The following is a 20,174-nucleotide window of genomic DNA, read 5'->3' on the forward strand; positions in this document are numbered from 1 at the left end:
TGTCAGACAAAATCCAGGCCAGGATTTGTGATCAAACAAGACATGTGTTTGTCAGACAAAACCCAGGCCAGAATTTGTGATCAAACAAGACATGTGTTTGTCAGACAAAATCCAGGCCAGAATTTGTGATCAAACAAGACATGTGTTTGTCAGACAAAATCCAGGCCAGAATTTGTGATCAAACAAGACATGTGTTTGTCAGACAAAATCCAAGCCAGAATTTGTGATCAAACAAGACATGTGTTTGTCAGACAAAATCCAGGCCAGAATTTGTGATCAAACAAGACATGTGTTTGTCAGACAAAATCCAGGCCAGAATTTGTGATCAAACAAGACATGTGTTTGTCAGACAAAATCCAGGCCAGAATTTGTGATCAAACAAGACATGTGTTTGTCAGACAAAATCCAGGCCAGAATTTGAGATCAAACAAGACATGTGTTTGTCAGACAAAATCCAGGCCAGAATTTGTGATCAAACAAGACATATGTTTGTCAGACAAAATCCAGGCCAGAATTTGTGATCAAACAAGACATGTGTTTGTCAGACAAAATCCAGGCCAGAATTTGTAATCAAACAAGACATGTGTTTGTGAGACAAAATCCAGGCCAGAATTTGTGATCAAACAAGACATGTGTTTGTGAGACAAAATCCAGGCCAGAATTTGTGATCAAACAAGACATGTGTTTGTCAGAAACACAATGCCCCCTATCGCGCCACTTTGAAGCCATAAATTTGATCTTTGACCTTGAATGATGACCTTGACCTTTAACCACTCAAAATGTGCAGCTCCATGAGATACACGTGCATGCCAAATATGAAGTTGCAATATTGCAAAAGTTATAAAAGTTTAAACAAGGTTAAAGTTTTGTGACACACACATACAATGACTGACACAATGACAGACAGACAGGCTAAAAACAATACACTCGATCTTTCGATTGGGGCATAAAAAGATCAAGTAAGAATTAAAGTAAAATTAAGACGATTATCTATTTCAGAATATTATATCAAGAGTTGAGTTTGGAACTGTTGTAGCTATATAATCTTCTTAATTGAAAAGTGTAACAAACCATAAGGTGTCACTGTGTGGTAATATCGCTGGACATTGTTGCATCGTCGAATTAGGAGGTTTCAATTTAATTCAAGAAAAGTTCAAATTTATGTGTTTCTTTTATTTTTAATGTTTGCTCTTTTTATCTTAAACGGCAAATAAAGCTATCATGGAGTTAAACCTAACAGCAAGATAAAGATGCTTTCAGGATTGAGAATTTAAAACTAACTTGTGACATATAAAAGATATTTAATATAATTTAGACATGCAAATCTTAATTAAAACACAAACAAAAGTTTAGTCCTAGGGACCTCAATTTCTGTTTTGCAAAGGGCCACTGTAAAAAATTTCTTTCATTAAAAAGTGTATAATTGCTGCTGTTTTGTGTATTTGTTTTATAAACAATCCTATCAATTAAAACTAGAAATCAAAAAAGCTTAGATGTGTCATATTTAACTCTTTTGTAAACAGAAATAATCTTATTTCACATAGACAATATCATGGGAATTAAATGTCAATTTATAATGTATTTCTAACTATGTGTGATTATTATTCTCAAAACTAGATTATAACCAGAGACAGACCGCTCTGCTATTTGCCTGCTTTTACAGTATAATAATTATACACTTGAAGTTGATTTTTTTTTCATTTTCTCCTGTGGAAGGTTACAAATGTTGTAAAGAACCTTTGCTGTTTGTTTGATATTTAAGTATTTGGAAAGGGTTTTAACCGCTAAGGAAACTATACTCTAACACCATGTTTTCAGTTAACTAAACAAATTACTGGTCCAATCAAGCAGGTAACTGCCTGAACTACAAGGAAGAAATGTATGAGGCATAAGGACCAAAAATATTGTTTGTTTCGCGTTACCAGAAACACCCTAATTACTGGTGATGATCTTTAACTTTTTTTGTATTCATAGGTGAAATTTCAATCTGTATGCTATATAAGATCACCGTGCAGTCTGCACAGGCTCATCTGAGACGACATTTTCCGCCATCCAGTCTGGCAGAAAGTGTTTTACCTGATAAGCCTGTGTGGACTGCACAGGCTAATATGGGACAAAACTTTTACGCACATGCATTAAGCCCTGTTTTCCTGGAGTGTGACTAACATCATAAATAAATAGTGTTCAACAACATGAAAATCATCTCCCCTTACAATGATGACATAATTGGATAACACACAATATAGCTTTCCAGAATATGGGCATGCAAGTTGTTGTTTTTTAAATTACTAATTAACTTACTATAACTTTACAATCCCCAATCTAGATCTGTATGGTAACCACCTAAACTTCAAGTTTTTGTAACAAGAACCATGAACCTGACCAAACTATTATGAAATTTAATGTCAAGTTAACACTGCATGCAATCAACATACAGACCAAATTTCCGCACTCTATTGATTCAAGTTATCAAGCCAAAACAGTTCTTCCATTTTTAGCACCAGTGACCTTGACTGGCCCCAAGTGCAATCCCAGCAAGCCTCAATGCAAGCTTTTATAGCCCATGTTGCTTCAAGATTGGTCAATGCAAACGACCCAGACCCTGTGATTAATGCCACCCATCCAATGCCTATCTTAAAAGTATAGTATGAAATATTTTATTTTATTTTTTTATCTTAAAAGTACAAATTTATAAATTCTTTCAAAACCTCATTTATAATAACAAAATAAAATAGAAACTTTAGTCATCAAATAGAACTATCATACAGTCTTTGGTAATCACAAACTACAAAAAAAATATAATAAACTTACTCAAATAAATCCAAAAACTGCGCACTAAATGCATAAACAAAGAATATTCATTTGCACTTTAACAATATACCCGTTGTATCCACTTGCCTAAAGCATCTACACAGTTCTTCCGCATCCTTTCACATTTAAAAGCTACTTGAAATTTTAATCTTCCGGCTTCCTTTAAACCAGTCTTTGATAATCACTTTGTACACATGAATAACAGTGTTTATTGAGATCATGCCAGATACATTTATGTCCAGGTCAGGAGGTCTAAATTCCCCAAGTTTATCCATTCAATTTAAATGTGGTCATCACTGAAGGAACACAGTTTATAACATGGACATCCATGTAAAATAGAATCTGAATATCATTGTACTTATTAAGAAATTACAATTTGGTTGTGTACTGAAATAAATTTGATTTTTGTACTAAACTAATGGTTTTAATAAAATTAAATATAGCAACAGAACATGTTACTAAAATAACCTCAAATTTGGTAAAGCACTTATACAGTAATTAAAATAATACAAATTTTAACAAAACTGGCTATATTGATAATGATTTATACCCAAACTCACCTCCTTGACACAGATATCTCAAGGGGTGTGATATAAAAAGTGGTGTATTTTTATCTTAAATGTCAATGTATGACCTAAACTTCTGGAAAACCTTTTCAACATGTCTTATACTGTTTTTATCAATTATTTCTATCCCTTGCTATTTTATTCAATTTAAAAACATGTAGTACCATTTTATACAAAAATAAAACAATTTTATAAAAGAAAATGCTGTCTATTAATGTTTAAACAATCCCATCATGGACAACCATTCTTTCAATATTATAGCTTAGCTGTGTGTTATTTTCCATAGCAATAATTGTTTGTACTTGCCTAAACCTTGTCTTCAACATTCCAAAGGCCCTCTCCGCCACCAGTCTTGTTTCAACGTGGGCATTTTTGTCACTATCTCAGATGGGGTACTCCGTCGGCAAGTTGGTACCATTTTAACCCATAACAATTTTCCCATAACAGCCAGGCCTTCCAATAACAAGAAATATCTTTTAAAAAAGATATACGGCATTGATTGTTGTTGGAATTGGTGAAAGGTAAAGAGTTCAATGAATGAGATTAAAGATAGCGAATGTCTTTTTCTGTGCAGTTCTTAGCTGCATCACACGCAGTACGGGATGTTACGCGGAGTTTTCGCGGCTTATTTTACATTATTACATATTGCTGGTCATAAACCTATAGATACAAAACAGAAAACCAAAAGAAGAATGGAAGTGAAATTAAAACATATGAGTCAACCAGCCACACGTGAAGTATCCGTACATATTTAAAATATTTATACGCGCGTTCTTCGAACAAACCTGTTTTAGTGATTTGTCGGGCATTGCTATTTGATTCAATTATTAACAGTATTGAGAATCATCGCGCTCATGCTTAATACATTAGTCAATATGGTGGAATAATTCTTTTTAAATTAATCAAAAATAATATTTATCATGGTATTGTTGAAAACAAATTAAGAATCTATTATTGACATACCATAATTATATCGATGAATATCTTAATTTAACATATTTCTGGTCTAAAGAAAATTCCAGTTCACCTAGTTCACGCGATAGCGTCTATATTATATAACGATTATTTTACTGGCTGCGAACTGACCCTGATACCTTGCAGGTTGGAATGCAATGCATTTAAGTGAGGCCACGCTTTCACTGCTAGAACGACGGCTTGTTTAAAACTTTATACTTTTACATGTTGAATGTTCAATTTCAAAAACAATTTTAAATGGTTTGGCCAAAACAAATATCAGGAAAGGGAAAAGATACTTTTATTAACTTAAATATACAAGTACGCTGACAGTAATATGGACGTTATTACTAACTATGAGAACATAGCCTTTAAGTACAAACGCTCTGGTGCTGGCAATCCTCTGAAAATAAAAGGTACACGCACAAACTGTATTGATGTCAAGAGTTGAGTATAAAACTGTTCTATCTATCAAGCCTTATCATTAGAGATAAAATTGTTTCATGCTGAACACGCAGTAAAACAGTGTTACTAAAACGCATTAATGTTTCCAATGCTCTGTTCAAATCAGTCAATGGGATAAATGAAGTGTATTAATTCGTGTCTAGCCGCGTTAAAGGTCAGGTACATGTAAGGACAAAAGTGACGTTAAACAGCTACGCCGAAAAATGAAGGAATTAAATAGGAGGATTTGTGAAGAAAATGTAGGAAAATATGGAAGATTTTCTATTAAAAAGTAAGATTACAAGGAATGATTTCTGCATCATAGTTCCCTGTTTGAAGTAACTCTTACCTTCACTGATGATTATTCTCACCATTCAGGAAACTAATATTAATTCCAGTTGCATATAAAGCGTCTGTAGTTGAAAGGTGCAGCCATCTGAAGCTCACAACCTTGCTTTAGTTAAAAAATTGAAACAATTTACACGAGTGATGATTGTAGGCTCAAGTACTACTTATAAGTACCCTTATGTACTTCTAAGTATATTACAAAGTAATCGGGGTATGGAAAATACAATTAAAAGTACCCCAGAGTACGACCGGGTGCCTTTAAATGTATTTTCTGTACATGGGGTACAGTGTTTCACCAGAGCCGACAAGGACTAATTGAGTCTTAGATATGTGGACAGCCAGTGATTTTTTTTAATGCTTTATATTTTAAAGCCAGTGCCATTTTTATTGGGAAAAATGCGCAATAGACCATGAAATTGGGGAAAAAAAAAGCAAATTCGTTGAATTGATATCCCACACACAAAAAAAGCATGTTTTCAAAATACAAAGGGACATAACTTCGTTATTATTAGATGGTGTACAATGCCATTTGGCGTGCATCATTCGCTTATCCATATATATACTCATACCAAGTTTCAATGAAATCTGCCAAAGCACTTCCAAGATATGGCTCCGGACACAAAAGTGCCGGGCGGACGGAAGGACGGACAACGCCAAAACAATATCCCTCTGCCTATGGCAGGGGATAATTAAATATATTTACATTATATATGATTATTAATAACAGTATACAAATTGTTTATAAGTGCATGTTTAACTGCGTTCTAAAATTTATATAACAAAGTGCTAGGGAATTATATTGCTGTATAATAAACCTATAAACATAATAAACCAATGATTGAGTCTCTTGGGAAAAGTTTGGCAAATTTTAGGGAAAATTTGGTAAGATTTTTTTGGGAAAATGTTACTTTTGGCCATTTGGAAATAGCCTTCTTTTTTTTCTTATGGCAATTGGGAAAAAAATCACTGACAGCAAGCATGAATCAAAAGTCAAAGGGACTTTAATAAATAAGATAATCAAATACATATAATACCCACTCAGATTATTAAGATATTTTTTATATTCATAATACCATGTATGTACATTATTTAAACCATTACTTAATAAACACATTAGGTTTTGCATTCCTTAAAGTAATAATCTTTGGACAAAATTGTTGTTCAAACATTAGTACTTAGCAGTAATTTTATCAATGATTACCAGGATAAGGTTACAAGCAAGTGACAAACAAACAGGGGCAGTGAAAACATTGATTTGCTTAAACCTCATGTGCTGGTCACAGCTTCACAATATCTGTTACTTTCAAATGTGAAACATGTAAACACATGATAAGTTAAAATTTGTTTACAGAAGTGCTCCCACATTTTAAAGGAAGTGAAAATGTTACAAATTGAACAATTACTGAAATGTTTGAAAACATACATGTCATCACTTGAATATTAATGAAGATACTTGTAGAAGTAGTCCAGTTTGTGTACATTATATTGCGAATTTCCTGATTATTTCCGTATTTTTTCAATCCCTAATTTTTATCTGCAGGCATTTTCTATCTGAGTCGGTAGCCAAGCTGATCATAATAATATTATATGCTTTATTACAAATAATAAGATGTAAGTATTGTCCATTTGGAGTTTACAACAGCAGACTGTATCATAGTCCATTGAGCGAGATGTTTTATCAAGTATTCCCTTTTTAAAACTAGCAGTTGATATACATGTATAATCCATTACTGGTACTCCAATTCTGACCTAAAAGTTGTTTACATCTGATGGCTGGACCTGCTTGCCACACATTTCGTCAACAAAAACTTACAAGTTTTACATTCTGAACATACAACTTAGAATAAATTCTCCAGCAAAAAGTAGAAAAATATGGAGGTTTAAGTGTATAAATAGGAAAAAGAAGGCAAAAGTAGGAAGTCAGACAAAATAGGAATGCCTGAAATTGTGGTCTGTCCATGCCAACCACTGTTTGTGAGAAGTTCTCCATTACCGTATTGTGACGTACATTGGGCAACAACACCGGTGAATCTTTATCATGCAATTGATTTTAAATTAATTCTTTTAACTAATGATATAACTTCATTATTTTCTACAGACATTCAGGTGGTACATACACACACAAATTACCGTAACATTCAAAAAAACATGTACTGCAGAGCACAAAGCAAAATAAAACAAAACTGCAAAAAAATCAGTATACAAATGGCTTTACAAACCTTTCATATATTGCTTAAGTCTTCTTGGCTTGTCATCACCCAGCTTGAGATCTGTGTCTTCTTCTATTGACATCTCAGAGGTCTGGATCTATTCTTGGCATCCCACAGGGGTCTATGTCTTCTTCTATTGACATCTCAGAGGTCTGGATCTATTCTTGGCATCCCACAGGAGTCTATGTCTTCTTCTATTGACATCTCAGAGACTGGATCTATTTTTGGCATCCCACAGGGGTCTATGTCTTCTTCTATCGACATCTCAGAGGTTTGGATCTATTTTTGGCATCCCACAGGGGTCTATGTCATCTTCTATGGACATCTCAGAAGTCTGGATCTATTCTTGGCATCCCACAGGGGTCTATGTCTTCTTCTATTGACATCTCAGAGGTCTGGATCTATTCTTGGCATCCCACAGGGGATTATGTCTTCTTCCATGGACATCTCAGAGGTCTGGATCTATTCTTGGCATGCCACTGGGGTCTATGTCTTCTTCTATTGACATCTCAGAGGTCTGGATCTATTCTTGGCATCCCACAGGTGTCAATGTTTTCTTCTATTGACATCTCAGAGGTCTGTATCTATTTTTGGCATCCCACAGGGGTCTATGTCTTCTTCTATTGACATCTCAGAGGTCTGAATCTATTCTTGGCATACCATAGGGGTCTATGTTGTCTTCTATTGGCATCTCCTAGAGGTCTGGACCTATTCTTGTTATCCCACAGGGGTCTATGTCTTCTTCTATTGACTTCTCAGAGGTCTGGATCTATTCTTGGCATCCCACAGGAGTCTATGTTTTCATCTATTGACATCTCAGAGGTCTGGATCTATTCTTGGCATCCCACAGGGGTCTATGTCTTCTTGTATTGACATCTCAGAGGACTGGATCTATTCTTTGCATCCCATAGGGGTCTATGTCGTCTTCTATTGACATCTGCTAGAGGTCTGGATCTATTCTTGGCATCCCACAGGGGTCTATATCTTCTTCTATTGACATCTCAGAGGTCTGGATTTATTTTTGGCATCCCACAGGGGTCTATGTCGTCATCTATTGACATCTCAAAGGTTTGGATCTATTCTTGACATCCCACAGGGGTCTATGTCTTCTTCTATTGACATCTCAGAGGCCTGGATATATTCTTGGCATCCCATAGGGGTCTATGTCGTCTTCTATTGACATCCCCTAGAGGTCAGGATCTTATCTTGGCATCCCACAGGGGTCTATGTCTTCTTCTATAGACATCTCAGAGGTCTGGATCTATTCTTGGCATCCCACAGGGGTCTATGTCTTCTTATTGACATCTCAGAGGTCTGGATCTCTTCTTGGAATCCCACAAGGGTCCATGTCTTCTTCTATTGACATCTCCTGGAGGTCTGGATCAATTCTTGGCATCCCACAGGGGTCTTTGTCTTCTTCTATTGACATCTCAGAGGTCTGGATCTATTTTTGGCATCCCATAGGGGTCTATGTCGTCTTCTATTGACATCTCCTAGAGGTCTGGATCTATTCTTGGCATCCCACAGGTGTCAATGTTTTCTTCTATTGACATCTCAGAGATCTGGATCTATTCTTGGCATCCCACAGGGGTCTATGTCTTCTTCTATTGACATCTCAGAGGTCTGGATCTAATCTTGGCATCCTACAGGTGTTTATGTCTTCTTCTATTGACATCTCAGAGGCCTAAATCTATTCTTGGCATCCCACAGGAGTCTATGTCTTCTTCTATTGACATCTTGGCATCCCACAGGGGTCTATGTCTTCTTCTATTTACATCTCAGAGGTCTGGATCTATTCTTGGCATCCCACAGGGGTCTATGTCTTCTTCTATTGACATCTCAGAGGTCTGGATCTATTCTTGTTGGCATCCCACAGGGTTCTATGTCTTCTTCTATTGACATCTCAGAGGTCTTGATCTATTCTTGGCATCCCACAGGGGTCTATGCCGTCTTCTATTGACATCTCAAAGGTCTGGATCTATTCTTGGCATCCCACATGGGTCTATATCATCTTCTATTGACATCTCAGAGGTCTGGATCTATTCTTGACATCCCACAAGGGTCTATGTCTTCTTTTTTGACATCTCAGAGATCTGAATCTATTCTTGGCATCCCACAGGGTCTATGTTTTCATCTATGGACATCTCAGAGGTCTGGATCTATTCTTGGCATCCCACAGGGGTCTATGTCTTCTTCTATTGACATCTCCTAGAGGTCTGGATCTATTCTTGGCATCCCACAGGTGTCTATGTCTTCTTATATTGACATCTCAGAGGTCTGGATCTATTCTTGACATCCCACAGGGGTCTGTCTTCTTCTATTGACATATCAGAGGTCAGGATCTATTCTTGGCATCCCACAGGGGTCTGTCTTCTTCTATTGACGTCTCACAGGGGTCTGTTTTTCATCTATTGACATCTCAGAGGTCTGAATCTATTCTTGGCTTCCAACAGGGGTCTTTGTCGTCTTCTGTTGACATCTCAGAGGTCTGGAACTATTCTTGACATCCCACAGGGGTTTATGTCTTCTTCTATTGACATCTCCTAAGCATTCTTGGCATCCCGCAGGGGTCTATGTCTTCTTCTATTGACATCTCAGAGGTCTGGATCTATTCTTGGCATCCCATAGGGGTCTATGTTGTCTTCTATTGACATCTCCTAGAGGTCTGGATCTATTCTTGGCATCCCACAAGGGTCTATGTTTTCTTCGATTGACATCTCGGAGGTCTGGATCTATTCTTGGCATTCCACAAGGGTCTATGTCTTCTTCTATAGAAATATCAGAAGCCTGGTTCTATTCTTGGCAACCCACAGGGGTCTATGTCTTCTTCTATTGACATCTCACAGGGGTCTGGTTTTTCATCTATTGACATCCCAGAGGTCTGGATCTACTGTAAAACCATTTATTTTCGACAGCACACAATTTCGTCATTTTTATAAAAATGACGATTTCTTCAGCACTTCAATTCGCTGATTTCTGATTTTGAATTTTAAAAAAATGCGTCAGTCAATATCCGATTTGTGTGTAATACATATTCGCGATCAATCGCAGTTGCGAAAAATCGTGGAACGAATGCGGGAACACAGTTGAGAATCACTGCAGGATATGGGGCCTGTTTGTCACATGCCAATTAACTAGTCTTTTGTTATCAAGGGACAGTAATGGACCCTCTTAATGTATGCCATTCACACGTTCATTGTTATGATTCGCCGACAAGTGGGATCGAATAACCGTTAACGAGTGTTTATAACAACGAAGCCAATTGCCAATTAGTCCTATTCTATTATTATATATTGTTCTTAAAAAGTAAACTACCGGTATATAAATCAATAATGTCAATAATTTAAAAATAAATAAATTGATAAAATAGTAATAAGTGTGGTTAAACGCAAACAATCAAACAACAAACAGGAATTAAAATATTCTTTATTTATTTGTGATAAATACGCATGTTGATCACACATCGTCATCTTTTCATTTTGGTGTATTGTCTTTCATCGGCATTCGCTGCGTGATGGCTAATATGCAACACCACTGAAAAATAATGCACCTAATGGGTAATAAAGTTATAAACAATTAGCGCTAATTCATTACCATTCTACATAAACGAAGTCAACGCATTCGATACAGCTGTACTGCACACGCGTTTTAAAGAAGTGTAACGTGTCAGTTAAGTACCTTGTGTAATCTACATCCATTTGTGTCAAAACCGGATTAATCTTGATTACGAAACAGCAGTGAATGTGTGCATGGATTATGTTGGAATTTAGTGCCTCATGTCTAAGGAAAATTTTTAAAATATTGTTCATCTAAGTGTTTGTTTTTGTTCAAACATAGAGCATGATTGTTCGTTAGGATCTTAAATTCGCCGATCGGTCGACTGACGAAATTTATGAAAATTAATGCCTGACGATTAATAATTGTTTCACAGTATTCTTGGCATCCCACAGGGGTCTATGTTTTCTTCTATTGACATCTCAGAGGTCTGGATCTATTCTTGGCATCTCACAGGGGTATTTTTAATCTTCTATTGACATCTCAGAGGTCTGGATCTATTCTTGGCATCCCATAGGGGTCTATGTCGTATTCTATTGACATCTCCTAGAGGTCTGGATATATTCTTGGTATCCCACATGGGTCTATATCATCTTCTATTGACATCTCAGAGGTCTGGATCTATTCTTGACATCCCACAAGGGTCTGTGTCTTCTTCTATTGACATCTCCTAGAGTTCTGGATCTATTCTTGGCACCCCACAGGGGTCTATGTCTTCTTCTATTGACATCTAAAGAGGTCTGGATCTATTCTTGGCAACCCACTGGGGTCTATGTCTTATTCTATTAGCATCTCAGAGATCTGGATCTTTTCTTGGCATCCCACAGGGGTCTATGTCTTCTTCTATTGACATCTCAGAGGTCTGGATCTATTCTTGGCATCCCAAAGGGGTCTATGTCGTCTTCTATTGACATCTCCTAGAGGTCTGGATCTATTCTTGGCATCCCACAGGTGTCTATGATTTCTTCTATTGACATCTCAGAGGTCTGGATCTATTCTTTGCATCCCACAGGGGTCTATGTCTTCTTCTATCGACATCTCAGAGGTCTGGATCTAATCTTGGCATCCCACAGGAGTCTATGTCTTCTTCTATTGACATCTCAGAGGCCTAGATCTATTCTTGGCATCCAACAGGAGTCTATGTCTTTTTCTATTGACATCTTGGCACCCCACAGGAGTCTATGTCTTCTTCTATTGACATCTCAGAGGTCTGGATCTATTCTTAGCATCCCACAGGGGTCTATGTCTTCTTCTATTGACATCTCAGAGGTCTGGATCTATTCTTGGCATCCCACAGGGGCCTATGTCTTCATCCATTGACATCTCAGAGGTCTGGATCTATTCTTGGCATCCCACAGGGGTCTATGTCTTCTTCTATTGACATCTAAGAGTTCTGGATCTATTCTTGGCATCCCACAGGGGTCTATGTCATCTTCTATTGACATCTCAGAGGTCTTGATCTATTCTTGACATCCCGCAGGGATCTATGTCGTCTTCTATTGCCATCTCCTAGAGGTCTGGATCTATTCTTGGCATCCCACAGGGGTCTATGCCTTCTTCTTTTAACATCTCAGAGGTCTGGATCTATTCTTGGCATCCCACAGGGGTCTATATCATCTTCTATTGACATCTTAGAGGTCTGGATCTATTCTTGACATCCCAAAGGGGTCTATGTCTTCTTCTTTTGACATCTCAGAGATCTGGATCTATTCTTGGCATCCAACAGGGTCTATGTTTTCATCTATGGACATCTCAGAGGTCTGGATCCATTCTTGGCATCCAACAGGGGTCTATGTCTTCTTCTATTGACATCTCCTAGAGGTCTGGATCTATTCTTGGCATCCCACAGGTGTCTATGTCTTCTTAAATTGACATCTCAGAGGTCTGGATCTATTCTTGGCATCCCACAGGGGTCTATGTCTTCTTCTATTGACATCTCAGAGGTCTGGATCTATTCTTGGCATCCCACAGGGGTCTGTCTTCTTCTCTTGACATCCCACAGGGTCTGGGTTTCATCTATTGACATCTCAGAGGTCTGAATCTATTCTTGGCATCCCACGGGGGTCTATAACGTCTTCTATTGACATCTCAGAGGTTGGATCTATTCTTCACATCCCACAGGGGTCTATGTCTTCTTCTATTGACATCTCCTATGCATTCTTGGCATTCCGCAGGGGTCTATGTCTTCTTCTATTGACATCTCAGAGGTCTGGATCTATTCTTGGCATCCCATAGGGGTCTATGTCGTCTTCTATTGACATCTCCTAGAGGTCTGGATCTATTCTTGGCATCCCACAAGGGTCTATGTCGTCTTCTATTGACATCTCGGAGGTCTGGATCTATTCTTGGCATTCCACAAGGGTCTATGTCTTCTTCTATAGAAATATCAGAGGTCTGGATCTATTCTTGGCAACCCACAGGGGTCTATGTCTTCTTCTATTGACATTTCACAGGGGTCTGGTTTTTCATCTATTGACATCCCAGAGGTCTGGATCTATTCTTGGCATCCCACAGGGGTCTATGTCTTCTTCTATTGACATCTCAGAGGTCTGGATCTATTCTTGGCATCTCACAGGGGTATTTTTTTATCTTTTATTGACATCTCAGAGGTCTGGATCTATTCTTGGCATCCCATAGTGGTCCATGTTGTCTTCTATTGACATCTCCTAGAGGTCTGGATATATTCTTGGTATCCCATAAGGGTCTATGTCTTCTTCTATTGACATCTCTAAGAGGTCTGAATCTATTCTTGGCATCCCACAGGAGTCTATGTCTTCTTCTATTGACATCTAAAGAGGTCTGGATCTATTCTTGGCATCCCACAGGGGTCTAAGTCTTCTTCTATTGACATCTCAGAGGGTTGGATCTATTCTTGGCATCCCATAGGGGTCTATGTCGTCTTCTATTGACATCTCAGATGTCTGGATCTATTCTTGGCATACCACAGGGGTGTATGTCTTCTTCTATTGACATCTCATAGGTCTGGATCTATTCTTGGCATCCCACAGGGGTCTATATTTTCTTCTATTGACATCTCCTAGAGGTGTGAATCTATTCTTGGCATCCCACATGGGTCTATTTCTTCTTCTATTGACATCCCAGATGTCTGGATCTATTCTTGGCATCCCACAGTGGTCTATGTCTTCTTCTATTAACATCTCAGTGGTCTGGATCTATTTTTGGCATCCCACAGTGGTCTATGCCGTCTTCTCTTGACATCTACTAGAGGTCTGGATCTATTCTTGGCATCCCACAGGGGTCTATGTCTTCTTGTATTGACATCTCAAAGGTCTGGATCTATTCTTGGCATCCCACAGGGGTCTATGTCTTCTTCTATTGACATCTCAGAGGACCGGATCTATTCTTGGCATCCCACAGGGGTCTAAGTCTTCTTTTATTGACATCTCAAAGGTCTGGATCTATTCTTGGCATCCAACAGGGGTCTATGTCTTCTTCTATTGACACATTAGAGGTTTGGATCTATTCTATGCATCACACAGGGGTCTATGTCTTCTTATATTGACATCTCAGAGGTCAGGATCTATTCTTGGCATCCCACAGGGGTCTATGTCTTCTTATATTGACATCTCAGAGGTCTGGATCTATTCTTGACATCCCACAGGGGTCTATGTCTTCGTCTATTGACATCTCCTAGGCATTCTTGGCATTCCGCAGGGGTCTATGTCTTCTTCTATTGACATCTCAGAGGTCTGGATCTATTCTTGGCATCCCATAGGGGTCTATGTCGTCTTCTATTGACATCTCCTAGAGGTCTGGACCTATTCTTGGCATCCCACAAGGGTCTATGTCGTCTTCTATTGACATCTCAGAGGTCTGGATCTATTCTTGGCATTCCACAAGGGTCTATGTGTTCTTCTATAGAAATATAGAGGTCTGGATCTATTCTTGGAACCCACAGAGGTCTATGTCTTTTTCTATTGACATCTCACAGGGGTCTGGTTTTTCATATATTGACATCCCAGAGGTCTGGATCTATTCTTGGCATCGCACAGGGGTCTATGTCTTCTTCTATTGACATCTCAGAGGTCTGAATCTATTCTTGGCATCTCACAGGGGTATTTTTCATTTTCTATTGACATCTCAGAGGTCTGGATCTATTCTTGGCATCCCATAGGGGTCCATGTCATCTTCTATTGACATCTCCTAGAGGTCTGGATATATTCTTGGTATCCCATAAGGGTCTATGTCTTCTTCTATTGACATCTCTAAGAGGTCTGGATCTATTCTTGGCATCCCACAGGAGTCTATGTCTTCTTCTATTGACATCTAAAGAGGTCTGGATCTATTCTTGGCATCCCACAGGGGTCTAAGTCTTCTTCTATTGACATCTCAGAGGTCTGGATCTATTCTTGGCATCCCACAGGGGTCTATGTCTTCTTCTATTGACATCTCAGAGGTTTGGATCTATTCTTGGCATCCCACAGGGGTCTATGTCGTCTTCTAATGACATCTCAGAGGTCTGGATCTATTCTTGGCATACCACAGGGGTCTATGTTTTCTTCTATTGACATCTCCTAGAGGTCTGAATCTATTCCTGGCAACCCACAGGGGTCTATGTCTTCTTCTATTGACATCCCAGATGTCTGGATATATTCTTAGCATCACACAGGGGTCTATGTCTTCTTCTATTAACATTTCAGAGGTCTTGATCTATTCTTGGCATCCCACAGGGGTCTATGTCATCTTCTATTGACATCTACTAGAGGTCTGGATCTATTTTTGGCATCCCACAGGGGTCTATGTCTTCTTGTATTGACATCTCAGAGGTCTGGATCTATTCTTGGCATCCCACAGGGGTCTATGTCTTCTTCTATTGACTTCTCAGAGGTCTGGATCTATTCTTGGCATCCCACAGGGGTCTAAATCTTCTTTTATTGACATCTCAAAGGTCTAGATCTATTATTGGCATCCCACAGGGGTCTATGTCTTATTCTATTGACATTTCAGAGGTTTGGATCTATTCTATGCATCCCACAGGGGTCTATGTCTTCTTAAATTGACATCTCAGAGGTCTGAATCTATTCTTGGCATCCCACAGGGGTCTATGTCTTCTTCTATTGACATCTCAGAGGTCTGGTTCTATTCTTTGCATACCACAGGGGTCTATGTGTTCTTCTATTGACATCTCAGAGGTCTGGATCTATTCTTGGCATCCCACAGGGGTCTATGTCTTCTTTTATTGACATCTCAGAGGTCTGGATCTATTCTTGACATCCCACAGGGGTCTGTGTCTTCATCTTTTTGCCAAAAAGGTTACTCCTAGAATGTTCAAAGGGTTTCACAGAGCCATGAAAAGAAAAATGTACTTCCCCATGTTGGTCATGTTTTTCAATGAACTTTAACCATTTTCTCACAATTATATTACCCCCCCCCCCCCACCCAAATACTGAAGTTGTGTTCTTTAAATCCAAAATACGACTTCTTGAGTGTTCAAATGCTCCACTAGTCATATAAGAAATACTTCCCCTACCCTAGGCAGCCATAATTTTCAACGAACCAGATCCATATTTAAAATCCGACGAGATAATAATCAGAACCAATGTTTTCCGCAAGTTTCATCATGATAGGGAAAAAAATGGACTTACAAGAGGGCAAATGCTTTTAGTTGCTCACCTGTGACCCCAAGGAACCCAACAGTTCTGAGCAAGTATTGTCTTATAAATTACTGAAATAAACTGAATAAACCATAAGTCATTTTCAGCTCAGATAATATAATGACAATTCTAACACGGCACGTGATTTGTTTTCTATAGACAAAGAAGGAAATCAAGTGTGGGTTATTCTGCAATAACTTATGGGCGGAGCTTAATGTTTCGAAAATAGTTCCGAATAAATAAAGAAAATATTGCAGTAAAATGCACGTGCTTAAACCCGCTCTAAAAGAAATATAATAAATGTAGCATGTATATAAATGTAATAAAACAAAAAATTGTATATTTGGTGATAAGTGGCATAACCACGCCTAAAAAGAATGCTGTTTGTTAGGAAACGTTATTCAGAAAACATTTATAGCATGTCAGCTTTTCAGTAGCATCAATAAACGTGACCCCATTTAGTTTCTACGATTGTTGTTTTCAATGAAAGTGACGTCATTTGCAAAATATTTATGAATGAGAACGACGTCATATTGTTTTTACAATTCAATGACGTCACTAAATAGTGAACTTTGTACTAAGAAGGGCGGAGTATTGAAAAATATTGTTCACGTCCTAAAGCTTGAACCAAATCAATCAGAATCGTGTTAGAATCGAAATAATACTTTTCTATGATGGTTTGTTGTCGAATAACCCACAGTAAGTTGTATAGATGCGTGTTATCAAATGACTGGTGCTTCGCACTCGTGATTTAATTCCTACGCATCTATACTCCTTACTGTGGGTTATTCGACAACAAACCATGATAGAAAAATATTATTTCTTAAATATGTTTAATTGGTTAAAAACAATCATCAGTTAAATTGATCTGATGTAGCTGACGAATGCTTTCTTTGTTGTTACGTCAAATTACTTTTTACATCACGCCAACATTTCTCAATCATATACATTTTTGATCATCTCTATATAAAATCCCTCTAATACAAATTTATAAAATCATAGTAGCGAGCATATTGCAAAGCAACCATATTTTAACAATTTTAAAACGCGAGTGTTGTATGAACAGACTTGTTTTTTGTGGTTTGCTGTACAACACTCAATTTATATAAATGTTTATTATATATTAGTACCGTTAATCAGGGCAAATACATATAGAACTAGTCTTATTAAATAAACCAAAGATGGCACATATCATGTTGACGTTCACCACTCAAAATGTGCAGCTCCATGAGATACACATGCATGCCAAATATCAAGTTGCTATGTTCAATATTTCAAAAGTTATTGCAAAACTTTACTGTAAGGTTAAAGTTTTGGGACAGAATGACGGAATGACAGACAGACAGGCCAAAAACAATATACCCCTGATCATTCGATCCGGGGGCATAAAAAAGGGCCATAATTACATCAAAATGTCAACCAGAGTTATGCAACTTGTCCTGTACAGTCCCCTTATGATAATTAGCGAGTGTTCCAAGTCTGAAAGCAATAGCTATGATACCAGTCTTGGACGTTACCCACTCGACCGTCGACAGAGTCCATTTTTTTTTGCGTCTGTCGAGTGAAAATTCCAAGCCGGTAGCCCCATCAGTCGAGTGCATTTTTTCGTGTCCGAACTTAGTAACATGTCCGAAATAGATTCATTAATTCAAAACTGCATTTGTTATTTCCCTTGAGCACTCATTGATTAGACGCTTATCAAACAGTGTTGTACATGTACGTCAATCTCGCGAGACGCTATAACTTTTATTACTACTGGGTGGAGAACATGCGGCAATAAATTTATTTTTATTTCTTTTCTGCGTTATTTTCAGCAGGCAACGTACAGACATCAACTGCAAAATGACACTGAAGGATGCAACAAAAATTATTAAAAGTCAATAAAACGAAAATTGCAACCGTTATAATCAGAAAGAATAATCAGTGATGGCTTCGTTTTGATGTCTCCAATTGTTGGGGACTTTGATTCTGAGCCATCATTGCTGACTGGCTGGCTGGTAAGTGCAATTCATACATAATGTAAGCAAACACCATGCAATTAAATATCATGCACTAACTTACAAGTATAGTTTTAAACAGATAACATTTATCTGTAAATTTATGATTCCTGACATTAAATTAAAATGTTTTATAATACTGCATTTTAGATGCTGGTACAATTGGCGACAAAGCAGATGTGGCTTAGGCAATGGAACTACTGCTAAACAAGTCGTTTTATATTAAGCAGACTCAGAAGTTAGGGCAGAAATGTTACGTTCTTGTTCTTCTTCTTATGCACAGGTATTATTGCTAGTTTGACATTGCATTTACTTATTCATCTATTACTTAATTATTCAGATGTTTGAGTGGAAATTTCATACGTTATAACATTTTTTTGTTTTCAGGCCACCTTTAAGAGCATACCTGACATGTCAGACCTGGATGTCGGTGACTCAGACAATGACCATGAATGGAGATGTCTTGAGACCTTGTGATACATTTTTTGTCTGATATTAACTGTGAATAAAACAGAATCAAGTGTTCATTAGTTTAATCTTTATTGTTCTATGTTTCTTCAATGCAAATATAGCTTAACATGTGAAATAATTACAACATTCATTTCGGGCTAGTTAAAATTGATTCTGGCTAGTGAAATTTCCAAGCTGGTAGCCCGGCCGGGCCTCAAAATAATTAATCATGCCAAGACTGTGATACTTTAGGAGTAAAATGGACCAAAGCACAAAACTTAACCAAATTTTCAATTTTTTAAGTATAAAAGGGGCCATAATTCTGTCAAAATGTCAGTCAGTTACATAACTTTGCCTGCACAGTCCCCTTATGATAGTTAGTGAATATTGCAAGTATAAAAGCAATAGCTTTGATACTTTAGGAATAAAGTGGACCTTAACACAAAACTTAAACAAATTTTCAATTTTCTAAGTATAAAAAGGGGCTGAACTCTAACAATAATGCTGACAGATTTATACACCTTGACCTACACAATTGTCTTGTTGTCATAAAGAAGTATACCAAGTTTGACTTTTATGTCTTTCATAGTGTTAAAGTTATTTCACTGTATAAAAAAACATTAACCAACGACGACACCGGGGCGAGTAGTATAGATCTCATTTTTCTTCAAAAGTTCGAGCTAAAAATGATATCACCATGAACACCCTGGGTCTGTTTCACAATTTGAATAAATCTGGTTATTTCACAAAGCGGCTTGCATTATACTGTGTACTTAACTGACATTTGACATTTATTGTAAAACACAAATGTAGTAAAGCATTGACTTCGTTTAGGTATAATAATAAAGAATAGCGCTTATTGTTAACAAATGTATTACCCATTGTGTGTATTGTGATTTTCAGGTGTTGCTTTACACTTTTTTCGAACTCATCCAAGATATCATTAAAACAAATGTATTGACAAAAAGTTTCATGATGATTGGACAATAAATGTGACTCCCAAGCAAGCCCCCCCCCTCTCCCCATGGCGATTTAACGCGGCAATTATTACAAACAAATCAGAAAATGACCAAATCAAATTTAGTTTTTTTCAAAATCAGAAATGGCGAATTTACACGTTGACTTAATAGTAATTTTTTTTAAAGAAAAAAAACAACAACTACGAAATGTCATGCTGGCGGGAAAAAAAATCACAGTGGTTGTAGTATTTTTTATTATATGATC

The 20,174-nt window shown here is 37.5% G+C and overlaps 1 protein-coding gene and 1 long non-coding RNA gene across 14 annotated transcripts in view; one reads left to right on the plus strand and one right to left on the minus strand.

The window, feature by feature from the left end:
- LOC127880978 (mucin-5AC-like) overlaps nt 1-3,239 on the minus strand; it is a 38,145-nt gene extending 34,906 nt beyond the window's left edge. For 10 of the 12 annotated variants that reach the window (XR_008049837.1, XR_008049838.1, XR_008049844.1 and 7 more), the window contains exon 1: nt 2,812-3,218. The gene's annotated coding sequence lies outside the window, so the exon portion shown is untranslated. Of the gene's footprint in view, nt 1-2,811 lie in introns of all 12 variants that reach the window. The other 2 variants (XM_052428531.1, XM_052428529.1) reach the window with 2 other exon arrangements.
- Nucleotides 3,240-4,836: 1,597 nt separating this feature from the next.
- Nucleotides 4,837-19,021, plus strand: LOC127880991 (uncharacterized). 2 transcript variants are annotated; one of them, XR_008049849.1, is made up of 4 exons: nt 4,837-5,067; nt 18,318-18,500; nt 18,651-18,783; nt 18,888-19,021. It is a non-coding gene; the product is annotated as an uncharacterized LOC127880991 (long non-coding RNA). The 2 variants fall into 2 exon arrangements; XR_008049848.1 differs by lacking the exon at nt 4,837-5,067 and having other exon boundaries at nt 18,235-18,500.
- The last annotated feature ends 1,153 nt before the right edge of the window (nt 19,022-20,174 follow it).

The sequence above is a fragment of the Dreissena polymorpha genome, chromosome 5 (assembly GCF_020536995.1).
Source record: "Dreissena polymorpha isolate Duluth1 chromosome 5, UMN_Dpol_1.0, whole genome shotgun sequence".
Classification (NCBI taxonomy): Eukaryota; Metazoa; Mollusca; class Bivalvia; order Myida; family Dreissenidae; genus Dreissena; species Dreissena polymorpha.